Source organism: Orbicella faveolata, unplaced genomic scaffold (assembly GCF_042242905.1).
Source record: "Orbicella faveolata isolate gen_17 unplaced genomic scaffold, um_ofav_v1 contig_40, whole genome shotgun sequence".
Taxonomy (NCBI): Eukaryota; Metazoa; Cnidaria; class Anthozoa; order Scleractinia; family Merulinidae; genus Orbicella; species Orbicella faveolata.
Genome location: NW_028301570.1, coordinates 122,912 through 142,363, shown reverse-complemented (window position 1 = coordinate 142,363; position 19,452 = coordinate 122,912). Strand labels below are relative to the sequence as shown.

At 44.6% G+C, this 19,452-nt stretch overlaps 5 non-coding genes and 33 pseudogenes across 5 annotated transcripts; all 38 read left to right on the top strand.

Annotated features, from left to right (window-relative positions):
- The first annotated feature begins 342 nt into the window (after positions 1 to 342).
- On the top strand, positions 343 to 461 carry LOC149100211 (5S ribosomal RNA; annotated as a pseudogene).
- Positions 462 to 845: 384 nt separating this feature from the next.
- Positions 846 to 964, top strand: LOC149100210 (5S ribosomal RNA; annotated as a pseudogene).
- A 384-nt stretch (positions 965 to 1,348) lies between these two features.
- LOC149100209 (5S ribosomal RNA) lies at positions 1,349 to 1,467 on the top strand (annotated as a pseudogene).
- Positions 1,468 to 1,851: 384 nt separating this feature from the next.
- LOC149100208 (5S ribosomal RNA) lies at positions 1,852 to 1,970 on the top strand (annotated as a pseudogene).
- Positions 1,971 to 2,354: 384 nt separating this feature from the next.
- Positions 2,355 to 2,473, top strand: LOC149100207 (5S ribosomal RNA; annotated as a pseudogene).
- A 384-nt stretch (positions 2,474 to 2,857) lies between these two features.
- LOC149100206 (5S ribosomal RNA) lies at positions 2,858 to 2,976 on the top strand (annotated as a pseudogene).
- Positions 2,977 to 3,360: 384 nt separating this feature from the next.
- Positions 3,361 to 3,479, top strand: LOC149100205 (5S ribosomal RNA; annotated as a pseudogene).
- Positions 3,480 to 3,862: 383 nt separating this feature from the next.
- On the top strand, positions 3,863 to 3,981 carry LOC149100204 (5S ribosomal RNA; annotated as a pseudogene).
- Positions 3,982 to 4,365: 384 nt separating this feature from the next.
- Positions 4,366 to 4,484, top strand: LOC149100203 (5S ribosomal RNA; annotated as a pseudogene).
- Positions 4,485 to 4,868: 384 nt separating this feature from the next.
- On the top strand, positions 4,869 to 4,987 carry LOC149100202 (5S ribosomal RNA). The gene has a single exon (XR_016203294.1). It is a non-coding gene; the product is annotated as a 5S ribosomal RNA (ribosomal RNA).
- Positions 4,988 to 5,371: 384 nt separating this feature from the next.
- LOC149100201 (5S ribosomal RNA) lies at positions 5,372 to 5,490 on the top strand (annotated as a pseudogene).
- A 384-nt stretch (positions 5,491 to 5,874) lies between these two features.
- On the top strand, positions 5,875 to 5,993 carry LOC149100200 (5S ribosomal RNA; annotated as a pseudogene).
- Positions 5,994 to 6,377: 384 nt separating this feature from the next.
- On the top strand, positions 6,378 to 6,496 carry LOC149100199 (5S ribosomal RNA; annotated as a pseudogene).
- A 384-nt stretch (positions 6,497 to 6,880) lies between these two features.
- On the top strand, positions 6,881 to 6,999 carry LOC149100198 (5S ribosomal RNA; annotated as a pseudogene).
- A 384-nt stretch (positions 7,000 to 7,383) lies between these two features.
- On the top strand, positions 7,384 to 7,502 carry LOC149100197 (5S ribosomal RNA). The gene has a single exon (XR_016203293.1). It is a non-coding gene; the product is annotated as a 5S ribosomal RNA (ribosomal RNA).
- A 384-nt stretch (positions 7,503 to 7,886) lies between these two features.
- On the top strand, positions 7,887 to 8,005 carry LOC149100196 (5S ribosomal RNA). The gene has a single exon (XR_016203292.1). It is a non-coding gene; the product is annotated as a 5S ribosomal RNA (ribosomal RNA).
- A 384-nt stretch (positions 8,006 to 8,389) lies between these two features.
- Positions 8,390 to 8,508, top strand: LOC149100195 (5S ribosomal RNA; annotated as a pseudogene).
- A 384-nt stretch (positions 8,509 to 8,892) lies between these two features.
- On the top strand, positions 8,893 to 9,011 carry LOC149100194 (5S ribosomal RNA; annotated as a pseudogene).
- A 384-nt stretch (positions 9,012 to 9,395) lies between these two features.
- LOC149100193 (5S ribosomal RNA) lies at positions 9,396 to 9,514 on the top strand (annotated as a pseudogene).
- A 384-nt stretch (positions 9,515 to 9,898) lies between these two features.
- On the top strand, positions 9,899 to 10,017 carry LOC149100192 (5S ribosomal RNA; annotated as a pseudogene).
- A 384-nt stretch (positions 10,018 to 10,401) lies between these two features.
- LOC149100191 (5S ribosomal RNA) lies at positions 10,402 to 10,520 on the top strand (annotated as a pseudogene).
- Positions 10,521 to 10,903: 383 nt separating this feature from the next.
- LOC149100190 (5S ribosomal RNA) lies at positions 10,904 to 11,022 on the top strand (annotated as a pseudogene).
- A 384-nt stretch (positions 11,023 to 11,406) lies between these two features.
- Positions 11,407 to 11,525, top strand: LOC149100189 (5S ribosomal RNA; annotated as a pseudogene).
- A 384-nt stretch (positions 11,526 to 11,909) lies between these two features.
- LOC149100188 (5S ribosomal RNA) lies at positions 11,910 to 12,028 on the top strand. Its single transcript, XR_016203291.1, has one exon. It is a non-coding gene; the product is annotated as a 5S ribosomal RNA (ribosomal RNA).
- Positions 12,029 to 12,412: 384 nt separating this feature from the next.
- Positions 12,413 to 12,531, top strand: LOC149100187 (5S ribosomal RNA; annotated as a pseudogene).
- A 384-nt stretch (positions 12,532 to 12,915) lies between these two features.
- On the top strand, positions 12,916 to 13,034 carry LOC149100186 (5S ribosomal RNA; annotated as a pseudogene).
- Positions 13,035 to 13,418: 384 nt separating this feature from the next.
- On the top strand, positions 13,419 to 13,537 carry LOC149100185 (5S ribosomal RNA; annotated as a pseudogene).
- A 384-nt stretch (positions 13,538 to 13,921) lies between these two features.
- LOC149100184 (5S ribosomal RNA) lies at positions 13,922 to 14,040 on the top strand (annotated as a pseudogene).
- Positions 14,041 to 14,424: 384 nt separating this feature from the next.
- On the top strand, positions 14,425 to 14,543 carry LOC149100183 (5S ribosomal RNA). Its single transcript, XR_016203407.1, has one exon. It is a non-coding gene; the product is annotated as a 5S ribosomal RNA (ribosomal RNA).
- A 384-nt stretch (positions 14,544 to 14,927) lies between these two features.
- Positions 14,928 to 15,046, top strand: LOC149100182 (5S ribosomal RNA; annotated as a pseudogene).
- Positions 15,047 to 15,430: 384 nt separating this feature from the next.
- LOC149100181 (5S ribosomal RNA) lies at positions 15,431 to 15,549 on the top strand (annotated as a pseudogene).
- Positions 15,550 to 15,933: 384 nt separating this feature from the next.
- On the top strand, positions 15,934 to 16,052 carry LOC149100180 (5S ribosomal RNA; annotated as a pseudogene).
- Positions 16,053 to 16,436: 384 nt separating this feature from the next.
- Positions 16,437 to 16,555, top strand: LOC149100179 (5S ribosomal RNA; annotated as a pseudogene).
- Positions 16,556 to 16,939: 384 nt separating this feature from the next.
- On the top strand, positions 16,940 to 17,058 carry LOC149100178 (5S ribosomal RNA; annotated as a pseudogene).
- Positions 17,059 to 17,442: 384 nt separating this feature from the next.
- On the top strand, positions 17,443 to 17,561 carry LOC149100177 (5S ribosomal RNA; annotated as a pseudogene).
- A 384-nt stretch (positions 17,562 to 17,945) lies between these two features.
- LOC149100176 (5S ribosomal RNA) lies at positions 17,946 to 18,064 on the top strand (annotated as a pseudogene).
- A 384-nt stretch (positions 18,065 to 18,448) lies between these two features.
- LOC149100175 (5S ribosomal RNA) lies at positions 18,449 to 18,567 on the top strand (annotated as a pseudogene).
- A 384-nt stretch (positions 18,568 to 18,951) lies between these two features.
- LOC149100174 (5S ribosomal RNA) lies at positions 18,952 to 19,070 on the top strand (annotated as a pseudogene).
- The last annotated feature ends 382 nt before the right edge of the window (positions 19,071 to 19,452 follow it).

Genomic DNA, 19,452 nt, shown 5'->3' with positions numbered 1-19,452 from the left:
ATACGCCTCCACATCATTGATCCCTCTGTTTTCAAAATGTTGTCTTTTTTTTTTGGAATTATTTTTCCAGCAAGTTGACAGCATATTAGAAGATTTTCTTGTTTGATTACAGCACTGCAACACTGAGCAGCACACTGGAGGCAATCTCTTGAATGTGGCTTTGATGACTGACCATTGGAGAATCGCCCTTTTGTGATTTGAAGTCTTAGCTGGCTTTGGAATCTCTGGGTTAAGTAGCCGAGACGTAATTGGAAATTCATGACAACAGCAATTAAAGGCCTTCCTTCTAAGAGACTTAAAAGAGAGTCCAAGCAATTGGGCAAGGTTTGAGTTGTTTCTTTCGTCTACGACCACACCACAGGGAACGTACCGGTTCTCGTCCGATGACCGAAGTCAAGTCCTGTTGGGCGGCGTCAGTACCTGGCTGGGTGACCACCTGGGAATACGCCGTGTTGTAGACTTTTGGAGCCATTTTGGGACTGGACTCTTCAGAGAAGATTTCCATACGCCTCCACATCATTGATCCCTCTGTTTTCAAAATGTTGTCTTTTTTTTTTGGAATTATTTTTGCAGCAAGTTGACAGCATATTAGAAGATTTTCTTGTTTGATTACAGCACTGCAACACTGAGCAGCACACTGGAGGCAATCTCTTGAATGTGGCTTTGATGACTGACCATTGGAGAATCGCCCTTTTGTGATTTGAAGTCTTAGCTGGCTTTGGAATCTCTGGGTTAAGTAGCCGAGACGTAATTGGAAATTCATGACAACAGCAATTAAAGGCCTTCCTTCTAAGAGACTTAAAAGAGAGTCCAAGCAATTGGGCAAGGTTTGAGTTGTTTCTTTCGTCTACGACCACACCACAGGGAGCGTACCGGTTCTCGTCCGATGACCGAAGTCAAGTCCTGTTGGGCGGCGTCAGTACCTGGCTGGGTGACCACCTGGGAATACGCCGTGTTGTAGACTTTTGGAGCCATTTTGGGACTGGACTCTTCAGAGAAGATTTCCATACGCCTCCACATCATTGATCCCTCTGTTTTCAAAATGTTGTCTTTTTTTTTTGGAATTATTTTTGCAGCAAGTTGACAGCATATTAGAAGATTTTCTTGTTTGATTACAGCACTGCAACACTGAGCAGCACACTGGAGGCAATCTCTTGAATGTGGCTTTGATGACTGACCATTGGAGAATCGCCCTTTTGTGATTTGAAGTCTTAGCTGGCTTTGGAATCTCTGGGTTAAGTAGCCGAGACGTAATTGGAAATTCATGACAACAGCAATTAAAGGCCTTCCTTCTAAGAGACTTAAAAGAGAGTCCAAGCAATTGGGCAAGGTTTGAGTTGTTTCTTTCGTCTACGACCACACCACAGGGAACGTACCGGTTCTCGTCCGATGACCGAAGTCAAGTCCTGTTGGGCGGCGTCAGTACCTGGCTGGGTGACCACCTGGGAATACGCCGTGTTGTAGACTTTTGGAGCCATTTTGGGACTGGACTCTTCAGAGAAGATTTCCATACGCCTCCACATCATTGATCCCTCTGTTTTCAAAATGTTGTCTTTTTTTTTTGGAATTATTTTTGCAGCAAGTTGACAGCATATTAGAAGATTTTCTTGTTTGATTACAGCACTGCAACACTGAGCAGCACACTGGAGGCAATCTCTTGAATGTGGCTTTGATGACTGACCATTGGAGAATCGCCCTTTTGTGATTTGAAGTCTTAGCTGGCTTTGGAATCTCTGGGTTAAGTAGCCGAGACGTAATTGGAAATTCATGACAACAGCAATTAAAGGCCTTCCTTCTAAGAGACTTAAAAGAGAGTCCAAGCAATTGGGCAAGGTTTGAGTTGTTTCTTTCGTCTACGACCACACCACAGGGAGCGTAGCGGTTCTCGTCCGATCACCGAAGTCAAGTCCTGTTGGGCGGCGTCAGTACCTGGCTGGGTGACCACCTGGGAATACGCCGTGTTGTAGACTTTTGGAGCCATTTTGGGACTGGACTCTTCAGAGAAGATTTCCATACGCCTCCACATCATTGATCCCTCTGTTTTCAAAATGTTGTCTTTTTTTTTTGGAATTATTTTTGCAGCAAGTTGACAGCATATTAGAAGATTTTCTTGTTTGATTACAGCACTGCAACACTGAGCAGCACACTGGAGGCAATCTCTTGAATGTGGCTTTGATGACTGACCATTGGAGAATCGCCCTTTTGTGATTTGAAGTCTTAGCTGGCTTTGGAATCTCTGGGTTAAGTAGCCGAGACGTAATTGGAAATTCATGACAACAGCAATTAAAGGCCTTCCTTCTAAGAGACTTAAAAGAGAGTCCAAGCAATTGGGCAAGGTTTGAGTTGTTTCTTTCGTCTACGACCACACCACAGGGAACGTACCGGTTCTCGTCCGATGACCGAAGTCAAGTCCTGTTGGGCGGCGTCAGTACCTGGCTGGGTGACCACCTGGGAATACGCCGTGTTGTAGACTTTTGGAGCCATTTTGGGACTGGACTCTTCAGAGAAGATTTCCATACGCCTCCACATCATTGATCCCTCTGTTTTCAAAATGTTGTCTTTTTTTTTTGGAATTATTTTTGCAGCAAGTTGACAGCATATTAGAAGATTTTCTTGTTTGATTACAGCACTGCAACACTGAGCAGCACACTGGAGGCAATCTCTTGAATGTGGCTTTGATGACTGACCATTGGAGAATCGCCCTTTTGTGATTTGAAGTCTTAGCTGGCTTTGGAATCTCTGGGTTAAGTAGCCGAGACGTAATTGGAAATTCATGACAACAGCAATTAAAGGCCTTCCTTCTAAGAGACTTAAAAGAGAGTCCAAGCAATTGGGCAAGGTTTGAGTTGTTTCTTTCGTCTACGACCACACCACAGGGAACGTACCGGTTCTCGTCCGATGACCGAAGTCAAGTCCTGTTGGGCGGCGTCAGTACCTGGCTGGGTGACCACCTGGGAATACGCCGTGTTGTAGACTTTTGGAGCCATTTTGGGACTGGACTCTTCAGAGAAGATTTCCATACGCCTCCACATCATTGATCCCTCTGTTTTCAAAATGTTGTCTTTTTTTTTTGGAATTATTTTTCCAGCAAGTTGACAGCATATTAGAAGATTTTCTTGTTTGATTACAGCACTGCAACACTGAGCAGCACACTGGAGGCAATCTCTTGAATGTGGCTTTGATGACTGACCATTGGAGAATCGCCCTTTTGTGATTTGAAGTCTTAGCTGGCTTTGGAATCTCTGGGTTAAGTAGCCGAGAGGTAATTGGAAATTCATGACAACAGCAATTAAAGGCCTTCCTTCTAAGAGACTTAAAAGAGAGTCCAAGCAATTGGGCAAGGTTTGAGTTGTTTCTTTCGTCTACGACCACACCACAGGGAGCGTAGCGGTTCTCGTCCGATCACCGAAGTCAAGTCCTGTTGGGCGGCGTCAGTACCTGGCTGGGTGACCACCTGGGAATACGCCGTGTTGTAGACTTTTGGAGCCATTTTGGGACTGGACTCTTCAGAGAAGATTTCCATACGCCTCCACATCATTGATCCCTCTGTTTTCAAAATGTTGTCTTTTTTTTTGGAATTATTTTTGCAGCAAGTTGACAGCATATTAGAAGATTTTCTTGTTTGATTACAGCACTGCAACACTGAGCAGCACACTGGAGGCAATCTCTTGAATGTGGCTTTGATGACTGACCATTGGAGAATCGCCCTTTTGTGATTTGAAGTCTTAGCTGGCTTTGGAATCTCTGGGTTAAGTAGCCGAGACGTAATTGGAAATTCATGACAACAGCAATTAAAGGCCTTCCTTCTAAGAGACTTAAAAGAGAGTCCAAGCAATTGGGCAAGGTTTGAGTTGTTTCTTTCGTCTACGACCACACCACAGGGAACGTACCGGTTCTCGTCCGATGACCGAAGTCAAGTCCTGTTGGGCGGCGTCAGTACCTGGCTGGGTGACCACCTGGGAATACGCCGTGTTGTAGACTTTTGGAGCCATTTTGGGACTGGACTCTTCAGAGAAGATTTCCATACGCCTCCACATCATTGATCCCTCTGTTTTCAAAATGTTGTCTTTTTTTTTTGGAATTATTTTTGCAGCAAGTTGACAGCATATTAGAAGATTTTCTTGTTTGATTACAGCACTGCAACACTGAGCAGCACACTGGAGGCAATCTCTTGAATGTGGCTTTGATGACTGACCATTGGAGAATCGCCCTTTTGTGATTTGAAGTCTTAGCTGGCTTTGGAATCTCTGGGTTAAGTAGCCGAGACGTAATTGGAAATTCATGACAACAGCAATTAAAGGCCTTCCTTCTAAGAGACTTAAAAGAGAGTCCAAGCAATTGGGCAAGGTTTGAGTTGTTTCTTTCGTCTACGACCACACCACAGGGAACGTACCGGTTCTCGTCCGATGACCGAAGTCAAGTCCTGTTGGGCGGCGTCAGTACCTGGCTGGGTGACCACCTGGGAATACGCCGTGTTGTAGACTTTTGGAGCCATTTTGGGACTGGACTCTTCAGAGAAGATTTCCATACGCCTCCACATCATTGATCCCTCTGTTTTCAAAATGTTGTCTTTTTTTCTTGGAATTATTTTTGCAGCAAGTTGACAGCATATTAGAAGATTTTCTTGTTTGATTACAGCACTGCAACACTGAGCAGCACACTGGAGGCAATCTCTTGAATGTGGCTTTGATGACTGACCATTGGAGAATCGCCCTTTTGTGATTTGAAGTCTTAGCTGGCTTTGGAATCTCTGGGTTAAGTAGCCGAGACGTAATTGGAAATTCATGACAACAGCAATTAAAGGCCTTCCTTCTAAGAGACTTAAAAGAGAGTCCAAGCAATTGGGCAAGGTTTGAGTTGTTTCTTTCGTCTACGACCACACCACAGGGAACGTACCGGTTCTCGTCCGATCACCGAAGTCAAGTCCTGTTGGGCGGCGTCAGTACCTGGCTGGGTGACCACCTGGGAATACGCCGTGTTGTAGACTTTTGGAGCCATTTTGGGACTGGACTCTTCAGAGAAGATTTCCATACGCCTCCACATCATTGATCCCTCTGTTTTCAAAATGTTGTCTTTTTTTTTTGGAATTATTTTTCCAGCAAGTTGACAGCATATTAGAAGATTTTCTTGTTTGATTACAGCACTGCAACACTGAGCAGCACACTGGAGGCAATCTCTTGAATGTGGCTTTGATGACTGACCATTGGAGAATCGCCCTTTTGTGATTTGAAGTCTTAGCTGGCTTTGGAATCTCTGGGTTAAGTAGCCGAGACGTAATTGGAAATTCATGACAACAGCAATTAAAGGCCTTCCTTCTAAGAGACTTAAAAGAGAGTCCAAGCAATTGGACAAGGTTTGAGTTGTTTCTTTCGTCTACGACCACACCACAGGGAACGTACCGGTTCTCGTCCGATGACCGAAGTCAAGTCCTGTTGGGCGGCGTCAGTACCTGGCTGGGTGACCACCTGGGAATACGCCGTGTTGTAGACTTTTGGAGCCATTTTGGGACTGGACTCTTCAGAGAAGATTTCCATACGCCTCCACATCATTGATCCCTCTGTTTTCAAAATGTTGTCTTTTTTTTTTGGAATTATTTTTGCAGCAAGTTGACAGCATATTAGAAGATTTTCTTGTTTGATTACAGCACTGCAACACTGAGCAGCACACTGGAGGCAATCTCTTGAATGTGGCTTTGATGACTGACCATTGGAGAATCGCCCTTTTGTGATTTGAAGTCTTAGCTGGCTTTGGAATCTCTGGGTTAAGTAGCCGAGACGTAATTGGAAATTCATGACAACAGCAATTAAAGGCCTTCCTTCTAAGAGACTTAAAAGAGAGTCCAAGCAATTGGGCAAGGTTTGAGTTGTTTCTTTCGTCTACGACCACACCACAGGGAACGTACCGGTTCTCGTCCGATGACCGAAGTCAAGTCCTGTTGGGCGGCGTCAGTACCTGGCTGGGTGACCACCTGGGAATACGCCGTGTTGTAGACTTTTGGAGCCATTTTGGGACTGGACTCTTCAGAGAAGATTTCCATACGCCTCCACATCATTGATCCCTCTGTTTTCAAAATGTTGTCTTTTTTTTTTGGAATTATTTTTGCAGCAAGTTGACAGCATATTAGAAGATTTTCTTGTTTGATTACAGCACTGCAACACTGAGCAGCACACTGGAGGCAATCTCTTGAATGTGGCTTTGATGACTGACCATTGGAGAATCGCCCTTTTGTGATTTGAAGTCTTAGCTGGCTTTGAAATCTCTGGGTTAAGTAGCCGAGACGTAATTGGAAATTCATGACAACAGCAATTAAAGGCCTTCCTTCTAAGAGACTTAAAAGAGAGTCCAAGCAATTGGGCAAGGTTTGAGTTGTTTCTTTCGTCTACGACCACACCACAGGGAACGTACCGGTTCTCGTCCGATGACCGAAGTCAAGTCCTGTTGGACGGCGTCAGTACCTGGCTGGGTGACCACCTGGGAATACGCCGTGTTGTAGACTTTTGGAGCCATTTTGGGACTGGACTCTTCAGAGAAGATTTCCATACGCCTCCACATCATTGATCCCTCTGTTTTCAAAATGTTGTCTTTTTTTTTTGGAATTATTTTTGCAGCAAGTTGACAGCATATTAGAAGATTTTCTTGTTTGATTACAGCACTGCAACACTGAGCAGCACACTGGAGGCAATCTCTTGAATGTGGCTTTGATGACTGACCATTGGAGAATCGCCCTTTTGTGATTTGAAGTCTTAGCTGGCTTTGGAATCTCTGGGTTAAGTAGCCGAGACGTAATTGGAAATTCATGACAACAGCAATTAAAGGCCTTCCTTCTAAGAGACTTAAAAGAGAGTCCAAGCAATTGGACAAGGTTTGAGTTGTTTCTTTCGTCTACGACCACACCACAGGGAACGTACCGGTTCTCGTCCGATGACCGAAGTCAAGTCCTGTTGGGCGGCGTCAGTACCTGGCTGGGTGACCACCTGGGAATACGCCGTGTTGTAGACTTTTGGAGCCATTTTGGGACTGGACTCTTCAGAGAAGATTTCCATACGCCTCCACATCATTGATCCCTCTGTTTTCAAAATGTTGTCTTTTTTTTTTGGAATTATTTTTGCAGCAAGTTGACAGCATATTAGAAGATTTTCTTGTTTGATTACAGCACTGCAACACTGAGCAGCACACTGGAGGCAATCTCTTGAATGTGGCTTTGATGACTGACCATTGGAGAATCGCCCTTTTGTGATTTGAAGTCTTAGCTGGCTTTGGAATCTCTGGGTTAAGTAGCCGAGACGTAATTGGAAATTCATGACAACAGCAATTAAAGGCCTTCCTTCTAAGAGACTTAAAAGAGAGTCCAAGCAATTGGGCAAGGTTTGAGTTGTTTCTTTCGTCTACGACCACACCACAGGGAACGTACCGGTTCTCGTCCGATCACCGAAGTCAAGTCCTGTTGGGCGGCGTCAGTACCTGGCTGGGTGACCACCTGGGAATACGCCGTGTTGTAGACTTTTGGAGCCATTTTGGGACTGGACTCTTCAGAGAAGATTTCCATACGCCTCCACATCATTGATCCCTCTGTTTTCAAAATGTTGTCTTTTTTTTTTGGAATTATTTTTGCAGCAAGTTGACAGCATATTAGAAGATTTTCTTGTTTGATTACAGCACTGCAACACTGAGCAGCACACTGGAGGCAATCTCTTGAATGTGGCTTTGATGACTGACCATTGGAGAATCGCCCTTTTGTGATTTGAAGTCTTAGCTGGCTTTGAAATCTCTGGGTTAAGTAGCCGAGACGTAATTGGAAATTCATGACAACAGCAATTAAAGGCCTTCCTTCTAAGAGACTTAAAAGAGAGTCCAAGCAATTGGGCAAGGTTTGAGTTGTTTCTTTCGTCTACGACCACACCACAGGGAACGTACCGGTTCTCGTCCGATCACCGAAGTCAAGTCCTGTTGGGCGGCGTCAGTACCTGGCTGGGTGACCACCTGGGAATACGCCGTGTTGTAGACTTTTGGAGCCATTTTGGGACTGGACTCTTCAGAGAAGATTTCCATACGCCTCCACATCATTGATCCCTCTGTTTTCAAAATGTTGTCTTTTTTTTTTGGAATTATTTTTGCAGCAAGTTGACAGCATATTAGAAGATTTTCTTGTTTGATTACAGCACTGCAACACTGAGCAGCACACTGGAGGCAATCTCTTGAATGTGGCTTTGATGACTGACCATTGGAGAATCGCCCTTTTGTGATTTGAAGTCTTAGCTGGCTTTGGAATCTCTGGGTTAAGTAGCCGAGACGTAATTGGAAATTCATGACAACAGCAATTAAAGGCCTTCCTTCTAAGAGACTTAAAAGAGAGTCCAAGCAATTGGGCAAGGTTTGAGTTGTTTCTTTCGTCTACGACCACACCACAGGGAACGTACCGGTTCTCGTCCGATGACCGAAGTCAAGTCCTGTTGGGCGGCGTCAGTACCTGGCTGGGTGACCACCTGGGAATACGCCGTGTTGTAGACTTTTGGAGCCATTTTGGGACTGGACTCTTCAGAGAAGATTTCCATACGCCTCCACATCATTGATCCCTCTGTTTTCAAAATGTTGTCTTTTTTTTTTGGAATTATTTTTGCAGCAAGTTGACAGCATATTAGAAGATTTTCTTGTTTGATTACAGCACTGCAACACTGAGCAGCACACTGGAGGCAATCTCTTGAATGTGGCTTTGATGACTGACCATTGGAGAATCGCCCTTTTGTGATTTGAAGTCTTAGCTGGCTTTGGAATCTCTGGGTTAAGTAGCCGAGACGTAATTGGAAATTCATGACAACAGCAATTAAAGGCCTTCCTTCTAAGAGACTTAAAAGAGAGTCCAAGCAATTGGGCAAGGTTTGAGTTGTTTCTTTCGTCTACGACCACACCACAGGGAACGTACCGGTTCTCGTCCGATGACCGAAGTCAAGTCCTGTTGGGCGGCGTCAGTACCTGGCTGGGTGACCACCTGGGAATACGCCGTGTTGTAGACTTTTGGAGCCATTTTGGGACTGGACTCTTCAGAGAAGATTTCCATACGCCTCCACATCATTGATCCCTCTGTTTTCAAAATGTTGTCTTTTTTTTTTGGAATTATTTTTCCAGTAAGTTGACAGTATATTAGAAGATTTTCTTGTTTGATTACAGCACTGCAACACTGAGCAGCACACTGGAGGCAATCTCTTGAATGTGGCTTTGATGACTGACCATTGGAGAATCGCCCTTTTGTGATTTGAAGTCTTAGCTGGCTTTGAAATCTCTGGGTTAAGTAGCCGAGACGTAATTGGAAATTCATGACAACAGCAATTAAAGGCCTTCCTTCTAAGAGACTTAAAAGAGAGTCCAAGCAATTGGGCAAGGTTTGAGTTGTTTCTTTCGTCTACGACCACACCACAGGGAACGTACCGGTTCTCGTCCGATGACCGAAGTCAAGTCCTGTTGGGCGGCGTCAGTACCTGGCTGGGTGACCACCTGGGAATACGCCGTGTTGTAGACTTTTGGAGCCATTTTGGGACTGGACTCTTCAGAGAAGATTTCCATACGCCTCCACATCATTGATCCCTCTGTTTTCAAAATGTTGTCTTTTTTTTTTGGAATTATTTTTGCAGCAAGTTGACAGCATATTAGAAGATTTTCTTGTTTGATTACAGCACTGCAACACTGAGCAGCACACTGGAGGCAATCTCTTGAATGTGGCTTTGATGACTGACCATTGGAGAATCGCCCTTTTGTGATTTGAAGTCTTAGCTGGCTTTGGAATCTCTGGGTTAAGTAGCCGAGACGTAATTGGAAATTCATGACAACAGCAATTAAAGGCCTTCCTTCTAAGAGACTTAAAAGAGAGTCCAAGCAATTGGGCAAGGTTTGAGTTGTTTCTTTCGTCTACGACCACACCACAGGGAACGTACCGGTTCTCGTCCGATGACCGAAGTCAAGTCCTGTTGGGCGGCGTCAGTACCTGGCTGGGTGACCACCTGGGAATACGCCGTGTTGTAGACTTTTGGAGCCATTTTGGGACTGGACTCTTCAGAGAAGATTTCCATACGCCTCCACATCATTGATCCCTCTGTTTTCAAAATGTTGTCTTTTTTTTTTGGAATTATTTTTCCAGCAAGTTGACAGCATATTAGAAGATTTTCTTGTTTGATTACAGCACTGCAACACTGAGCAGCACACTGGAGGCAATCTCTTGAATGTGGCTTTGATGACTGACCATTGGAGAATCGCCCTTTTGTGATTTGAAGTCTTAGCTGGCTTTGGAATCTCTGGGTTAAGTAGCCGAGAGGTAATTGGAAATTCATGACAACAGCAATTAAAGGCCTTCCTTCTAAGAGACTTAAAAGAGAGTCCAAGCAATTGGGCAAGGTTTGAGTTGTTTCTTTCGTCTACGACCACACCACAGGGAGCGTAGCGGTTCTCGTCCGATCACCGAAGTCAAGTCCTGTTGGGCGGCGTCAGTACCTGGCTGGGTGACCACCTGGGAATACGCCGTGTTGTAGACTTTTGGAGCCATTTTGGGACTGGACTCTTCAGAGAAGATTTCCATACGCCTCCACATCATTGATCCCTCTGTTTTCAAAATGTTGTCTTTTTTTTTGGAATTATTTTTGCAGCAAGTTGACAGCATATTAGAAGATTTTCTTGTTTGATTACAGCACTGCAACACTGAGCAGCACACTGGAGGCAATCTCTTGAATGTGGCTTTGATGACTGACCATTGGAGAATCGCCCTTTTGTGATTTGAAGTCTTAGCTGGCTTTGGAATCTCTGGGTTAAGTAGCCGAGACGTAATTGGAAATTCATGACAACAGCAATTAAAGGCCTTCCTTCTAAGAGACTTAAAAGAGAGTCCAAGCAATTGGGCAAGGTTTGAGTTGTTTCTTTCGTCTACGACCACACCACAGGGAACGTACCGGTTCTCGTCCGATGACCGAAGTCAAGTCCTGTTGGGCGGCGTCAGTACCTGGCTGGGTGACCACCTGGGAATACGCCGTGTTGTAGACTTTTGGAGCCATTTTGGGACTGGACTCTTCAGAGAAGATTTCCATACGCCTCCACATCATTGATCCCTCTGTTTTCAAAATGTTGTCTTTTTTTTTTGGAATTATTTTTGCAGCAAGTTGACAGCATATTAGAAGATTTTCTTGTTTGATTACAGCACTGCAACACTGAGCAGCACACTGGAGGCAATCTCTTGAATGTGGCTTTGATGACTGACCATTGGAGAATCGCCCTTTTGTGATTTGAAGTCTTAGCTGGCTTTGGAATCTCTGGGTTAAGTAGCCGAGACGTAATTGGAAATTCATGACAACAGCAATTAAAGGCCTTCCTTCTAAGAGACTTAAAAGAGAGTCCAAGCAATTGGGCAAGGTTTGAGTTGTTTCTTTCGTCTACGACCACACCACAGGGAACGTACCGGTTCTCGTCCGATGACCGAAGTCAAGTCCTGTTGGGCGGCGTCAGTACCTGGCTGGGTGACCACCTGGGAATACGCCGTGTTGTAGACTTTTGGAGCCATTTTGGGACTGGACTCTTCAGAGAAGATTTCCATACGCCTCCACATCATTGATCCCTCTGTTTTCAAAATGTTGTCTTTTTTTCTTGGAATTATTTTTGCAGCAAGTTGACAGCATATTAGAAGATTTTCTTGTTTGATTACAGCACTGCAACACTGAGCAGCACACTGGAGGCAATCTCTTGAATGTGGCTTTGATGACTGACCATTGGAGAATCGCCCTTTTGTGATTTGAAGTCTTAGCTGGCTTTGGAATCTCTGGGTTAAGTAGCCGAGACGTAATTGGAAATTCATGACAACAGCAATTAAAGGCCTTCCTTCTAAGAGACTTAAAAGAGAGTCCAAGCAATTGGGCAAGGTTTGAGTTGTTTCTTTCGTCTACGACCACACCACAGGGAACGTACCGGTTCTCGTCCGATCACCGAAGTCAAGTCCTGTTGGGCGGCGTCAGTACCTGGCTGGGTGACCACCTGGGAATACGCCGTGTTGTAGACTTTTGGAGCCATTTTGGGACTGGACTCTTCAGAGAAGATTTCCATACGCCTCCACATCATTGATCCCTCTGTTTTCAAAATGTTGTCTTTTTTTTTTGGAATTATTTTTCCAGCAAGTTGACAGCATATTAGAAGATTTTCTTGTTTGATTACAGCACTGCAACACTGAGCAGCACACTGGAGGCAATCTCTTGAATGTGGCTTTGATGACTGACCATTGGAGAATCGCCCTTTTGTGATTTGAAGTCTTAGCTGGCTTTGGAATCTCTGGGTTAAGTAGCCGAGACGTAATTGGAAATTCATGACAACAGCAATTAAAGGCCTTCCTTCTAAGAGACTTAAAAGAGAGTCCAAGCAATTGGACAAGGTTTGAGTTGTTTCTTTCGTCTACGACCACACCACAGGGAACGTACCGGTTCTCGTCCGATGACCGAAGTCAAGTCCTGTTGGGCGGCGTCAGTACCTGGCTGGGTGACCACCTGGGAATACGCCGTGTTGTAGACTTTTGGAGCCATTTTGGGACTGGACTCTTCAGAGAAGATTTCCATACGCCTCCACATCATTGATCCCTCTGTTTTCAAAATGTTGTCTTTTTTTTTTGGAATTATTTTTGCAGCAAGTTGACAGCATATTAGAAGATTTTCTTGTTTGATTACAGCACTGCAACACTGAGCAGCACACTGGAGGCAATCTCTTGAATGTGGCTTTGATGACTGACCATTGGAGAATCGCCCTTTTGTGATTTGAAGTCTTAGCTGGCTTTGGAATCTCTGGGTTAAGTAGCCGAGACGTAATTGGAAATTCATGACAACAGCAATTAAAGGCCTTCCTTCTAAGAGACTTAAAAGAGAGTCCAAGCAATTGGGCAAGGTTTGAGTTGTTTCTTTCGTCTACGACCACACCACAGGGAACGTACCGGTTCTCGTCCGATGACCGAAGTCAAGTCCTGTTGGGCGGCGTCAGTACCTGGCTGGGTGACCACCTGGGAATACGCCGTGTTGTAGACTTTTGGAGCCATTTTGGGACTGGACTCTTCAGAGAAGATTTCCATACGCCTCCACATCATTGATCCCTCTGTTTTCAAAATGTTGTCTTTTTTTTTTGGAATTATTTTTGCAGCAAGTTGACAGCATATTAGAAGATTTTCTTGTTTGATTACAGCACTGCAACACTGAGCAGCACACTGGAGGCAATCTCTTGAATGTGGCTTTGATGACTGACCATTGGAGAATCGCCCTTTTGTGATTTGAAGTCTTAGCTGGCTTTGAAATCTCTGGGTTAAGTAGCCGAGACGTAATTGGAAATTCATGACAACAGCAATTAAAGGCCTTCCTTCTAAGAGACTTAAAAGAGAGTCCAAGCAATTGGGCAAGGTTTGAGTTGTTTCTTTCGTCTACGACCACACCACAGGGAACGTACCGGTTCTCGTCCGATGACCGAAGTCAAGTCCTGTTGGACGGCGTCAGTACCTGGCTGGGTGACCACCTGGGAATACGCCGTGTTGTAGACTTTTGGAGCCATTTTGGGACTGGACTCTTCAGAGAAGATTTCCATACGCCTCCACATCATTGATCCCTCTGTTTTCAAAATGTTGTCTTTTTTTTTTGGAATTATTTTTGCAGCAAGTTGACAGCATATTAGAAGATTTTCTTGTTTGATTACAGCACTGCAACACTGAGCAGCACACTGGAGGCAATCTCTTGAATGTGGCTTTGATGACTGACCATTGGAGAATCGCCCTTTTGTGATTTGAAGTCTTAGCTGGCTTTGGAATCTCTGGGTTAAGTAGCCGAGACGTAATTGGAAATTCATGACAACAGCAATTAAAGGCCTTCCTTCTAAGAGACTTAAAAGAGAGTCCAAGCAATTGGACAAGGTTTGAGTTGTTTCTTTCGTCTACGACCACACCACAGGGAACGTACCGGTTCTCGTCCGATGACCGAAGTCAAGTCCTGTTGGGCGGCGTCAGTACCTGGCTGGGTGACCACCTGGGAATACGCCGTGTTGTAGACTTTTGGAGCCATTTTGGGACTGGACTCTTCAGAGAAGATTTCCATACGCCTCCACATCATTGATCCCTCTGTTTTCAAAATGTTGTCTTTTTTTTTTGGAATTATTTTTGCAGCAAGTTGACAGCATATTAGAAGATTTTCTTGTTTGATTACAGCACTGCAACACTGAGCAGCACACTGGAGGCAATCTCTTGAATGTGGCTTTGATGACTGACCATTGGAGAATCGCCCTTTTGTGATTTGAAGTCTTAGCTGGCTTTGGAATCTCTGGGTTAAGTAGCCGAGACGTAATTGGAAATTCATGACAACAGCAATTAAAGGCCTTCCTTCTAAGAGACTTAAAAGAGAGTCCAAGCAATTGGGCAAGGTTTGAGTTGTTTCTTTCGTCTACGACCACACCACAGGGAACGTACCGGTTCTCGTCCGATCACCGAAGTCAAGTCCTGTTGGGCGGCGTCAGTACCTGGCTGGGTGACCACCTGGGAATACGCCGTGTTGTAGACTTTTGGAGCCATTTTGGGACTGGACTCTTCAGAGAAGATTTCCATACGCCTCCACATCATTGATCCCTCTGTTTTCAAAATGTTGTCTTTTTTTTTTGGAATTATTTTTGCAGCAAGTTGACAGCATATTAGAAGATTTTCTTGTTTGATTACAGCACTGCAACACTGAGCAGCACACTGGAGGCAATCTCTTGAATGTGGCTTTGATGACTGACCATTGGAGAATCGCCCTTTTGTGATTTGAAGTCTTAGCTGGCTTTGAAATCTCTGGGTTAAGTAGCCGAGACGTAATTGGAAATTCATGACAACAGCAATTAAAGGCCTTCCTTCTAAGAGACTTAAAAGAGAGTCCAAGCAATTGGGCAAGGTTTGAGTTGTTTCTTTCGTCTACGACCACACCACAGGGAACGTACCGGTTCTCGTCCGATGACCGAAGTCAAGTCCTGTTGGGCGGCGTCAGTACCTGGCTGGGTGACCACCTGGGAATACGCCGTGTTGTAGACTTTTGGAGCCATTTTGGGACTGGACTCTTCAGAGAAGATTTCCATACGCCTCCACATCATTGATCCCTCTGTTTTCAAAATGTTGTCTTTTTTTTTTGGAATTATTTTTGCAGCAAGTTGACAGCATATTAGAAGATTTTCTTGTTTGATTACAGCACTGCAACACTGAGCAGCACACTGGAGGCAATCTCTTGAATGTGGCTTTGATGACTGACCATTGGAGAATCGCCCTTTTGTGATTTGAAGTCTTAGCTGGCTTTGGAATCTCTGGGTTAAGTAGCCGAGACGTAATTGGAAATTCATGACAACAGCAATTAAAGGCCTTCCTTCTAAGAGACTTAAAAGAGAGTCCAAGCAATTGGGCAAGGTTTGAGTTGTTTCTTTCGTCTACGACCACACCACAGGGAACGTACCGGTTCTCGTCCGATGACCGAAGTCAAGTCCTGTTGGGCGGCGTCAGTACCTGGCTGGGTGACCACCTGGGAATACGCCGTGTTGTAGACTTTTGGAGCCATTTTGGGACTGGACTCTTCAGAGAAGATTTCCATACGCCTCCACATCATTGATCCCTCTGTTTTCAAAATGTTGTCTTTTTTTTTTGGAATTATTTTTGCAGCAAGTTGACAGCATATTAGAAGATTTTCTTGTTTGATTACAGCACTGCAACACTGAGCAGCACACTGGAGGCAATCTCTTGAATGTGGCTTTGATGACTGACCATTGGAGAATCGCCCTTTTGTGATTTGAAGTCTTAGCTGGCTTTGGAATCTCTGGGTTAAGTAGCCGAGACGTAATTGGAAATTCATGACAACAGCAATTAAAGGCCTTCCTTCTAAGAGACTTAAAAGAGAGTCCAAGCAATTGGGCAAGGTTTGAGTTGTTTCTTTCGTCTACGACCACACCACAGGGAACGTACCGGTTCTCGTCCGATGACCGAAGTCAAGTCCTGTTGGGCGGCGTCAGTACCTGGCTGGGTGACCACCTGGGAATACGCCGTGTTGTAGACTTTTGGAGCCATTTTGGGACTGGACTCTTCAGAGAAGATTTCCATACGCCTCCACATCATTGATCCCTCTGTTTTCAAAATGTTGTCTTTTTTTTTTGGAATTATTTTTCCAGTAAGTTGACAGTATATTAGAAGATTTTCTTGTTTGATTACAGCACTGCAACACTGAGCAGCACACTGGAGGCAATCTCTTGAATGTGGCTTTGATGACTGACCATTGGAGAATCGCCCTTTTGTGATTTGAAGTCTTAGCTGGCTTTGAAATCTCTGGGTTAAGTAGCCGAGACGTAATTGGAAATTCATGACAACAGCAATTAAAGGCCTTCCTTCTAAGAGACTTAAAAGAGAGTCCAAGCAATTGGGCAAGGTTTGAGTTGTTTCTTTCGTCTACGACCACACCACAGGGAACGTACCGGTTCTCGTCCGATGACCGAAGTCAAGTCCTGTTGGGCGGCGTCAGTACCTGGCTGGGTGACCACCTGGGAATACGCCGTGTTGTAGACTTTTGGAGCCATTTTGGGACTGGACTCTTCAGAGAAGATTTCCATACGCCTCCACATCATTGATCCCTCTGTTTTCAAAATGTTGTCTTTTTTTTTTGGAATTATTTTTGCAGCAAGTTGACAGCATATTAGAAGATTTTCTTGTTTGATTACAGCACTGCAACACTGAGCAGCACACTGGAGGCAATCTCTTGAATGTGGCTTTGATGACTGACCATTGGAGAATCGCCCTTTTGTGATTTGAAGTCTTAGCTGGCTTTGGAATCTCTGGGTTAAGTAGCCGAGACGTAATTGGAAATTCATGACAACAGCAATTAAAGGCCTTCCTTCTAAGAGACTTAAAAGAGAGTCCAAGCAATTGGGCAAGGTTTGAGTTGTTTCTTTCGTCTACGACCACACCACAGGGAACGTACCGGTTCTCGTCCGATGACCGAAGTCAAGTCCTGTTGGGCGGCGTCAGTACCTGGCTGGGTGACCACCTGGGAATACGCCGTGTTGTAGACTTTTGGAGCCATTTTGGGACTGGACTCTTCAGAGAAGATTTCCATACGCCTCCACATCATTGATCCCTCTGTTTTCAAAATGTTGTCTTTTTTTTTTGGAATTATTTTTGCAGCAAGTTGACAGCATATTAGAAGATTTTCTTGTTTGATTACAGCACTGCAACACTGAGCAGCACACTGGAGGCAATCTCTTGAATGTGGCTTTGATGACTGACCATTGGAGAATCGCCCTTTTGTGATTTGAAGTCTTAGCTGGCTTTGGAATCTCTGGGTTAAGTAGCCGAGACGTAATTGGAAATTCATGACAACAGCAATTAAAGGCCTTCCTTCTAAGAGACTTAAAAGAGAGTCCAAGCAATTGGGCAAGGTTTGAGTTGTTTCTTTCGTCTACGACCACACCACAGGGAACGTACCGGTTCTCGTCCGATGACCGAAGTCAAGTCCTGTTGGGCGGCGTCAGTACCTGGCTGGGTGACCACCTGGGAATACGCCGTGTTGTAGACTTTTGGAGCCATTTTGGGACTGGACTCTTCAGAGAAGATTTCCATACGCCTCCACATCATTGATCCCTCTGTTTTCAAAATGTTGTCTTTTTTTTTTGGAATTATTTTTGCAGCAAGTTGACAGCATATTAGAAGATTTTCTTGTTTGATTACAGCACTGCAACACTGAGCAGCACACTGGAGGCAATCTCTTGAATGTGGCTTTGATGACTGACCATTGGAGAATCGCCCTTTTGTGATTTGAAGTCTTAGCTGGCTTTGGAATCTCTGGGTTAAGTAGCCGAGACGTAATTGGAAATTCATGACAACAGCAATTAAAGGCCTTCCTTCTAAGAGACTTAAAAGAGAGTCCAAGCAATTGGGCAAGGTTTGAGTTGTTTCTTTCGTCTACGACCACACCACAGGGAACGTACCGGTTCTCGTCCGATGACCGAAGTCAAGTCCTGTTGGGCGGCGTCAGTACCTGGCTGGGTGACCACCTGGGAATACGCCGTGTTGTAGACTTTTGGAGCCATTTTGGGACTGGACTCTTCAGAGAAGATTTCCATACGCCTCCACATCATTGATCCCTCTGTTTTCAAAATGTTGTCTTTTTTTTTTGGAATTATTTTTGCAGCAAGTTGACAGCATATTAGAAGATTTTCTTGTTTGATTACAGCACTGCAACACTGAGCAGCACACTGGAGGCAATCTCTTGAATGTGGCTTTGATGACTGACCATTGGAGAATCGCCCTTTTGTGATTTGAAGTCTTAGCTGGCTTTGGAATCTCTGGGTTAAGTAGCCGAGACGTAATTGGAAATTCATGACAACAGCAATTAAAGGCCTTCCTTCTAAGAGACTTAAAAGAGAGTCCAAGCAATTGGGCAAGGTTTGAGTTGTTTCTTTCGTCTACGACCACACCACAGGGAACGTACCGGTTCTCGTCCGATGACCGAAGTCAAGTCCTGTTGGGCGGCGTCAGTACCTGGCTGGGTGACCACCTGGGAATACGCCGTGTTGTAGACTTTTGGAGCCATTTTGGGACTGGACTCTTCAGAGAAGATTTCCATACGCCTCCACATCATTGATCCCTCTGTTTTCAAAATGTTGTCTTTTTTTTTTGGAATTATTTTTCCAGCAAGTTGACAGCATATTAGAAGATTTTCTTGTTTGATTACAGCACTGCAACACTGAGCAGCACACTGGAGGCAATCTCTTGAATGTGGCTTTGATGACTGACCATTGGAGAATCGCCCTTTTGTGATTTGAAGTCTTAGCTGGCTTTGGAATCTCTGGGTTAAGTAGCCGAGACGTAATTGGAAATTCATGACAACAGCAATTAAAGGCCTTCCTTCTAAGAGACTTAAAAGAGAGTCCAAGCAATTGGGCAAGGTTTGAGTTGTTTCTTTCGTCTACGACCACACCACAGGGAACGTACCGGTTCTCGTCCGATGACCGAAGTCAAGTCCTGTTGGGCGGCGTCAGTACCTGGCTGGGTGACCACCTGGGAATACGCCGTGTTGTAGACTTTTGGAGCCATTTTGGGACTGGACTCTTCAGAGAAGATTTCCATACGCCTCCACATCATTGATCCCTCTGTTTTCAAAATGTTGTCTTGTTTTTTTGGAATTATTTTTGCAGCAAGTTGACAGCATATTAGAAGATTTTCTTGTTTGATTACAGCACTGCAACACTGAGCAGCACACTGGAGGCAATCTCTTGAATGTGGCTTTGATGACTGACCATTGGAGAATCGCCCTTTTGTGATTTGAAGTCTTAGCTGGCTTTGGAATCTCTGGGTTAAGTAGCCGAGACGTAATTGGAAATTCATGACAACAGCAATTAAAGGCCTTCCTTCTAAGAGACTTAAAAGAGAGTCCAAGCAATTGGGCAAGGTTTGAGTTGTTTCTT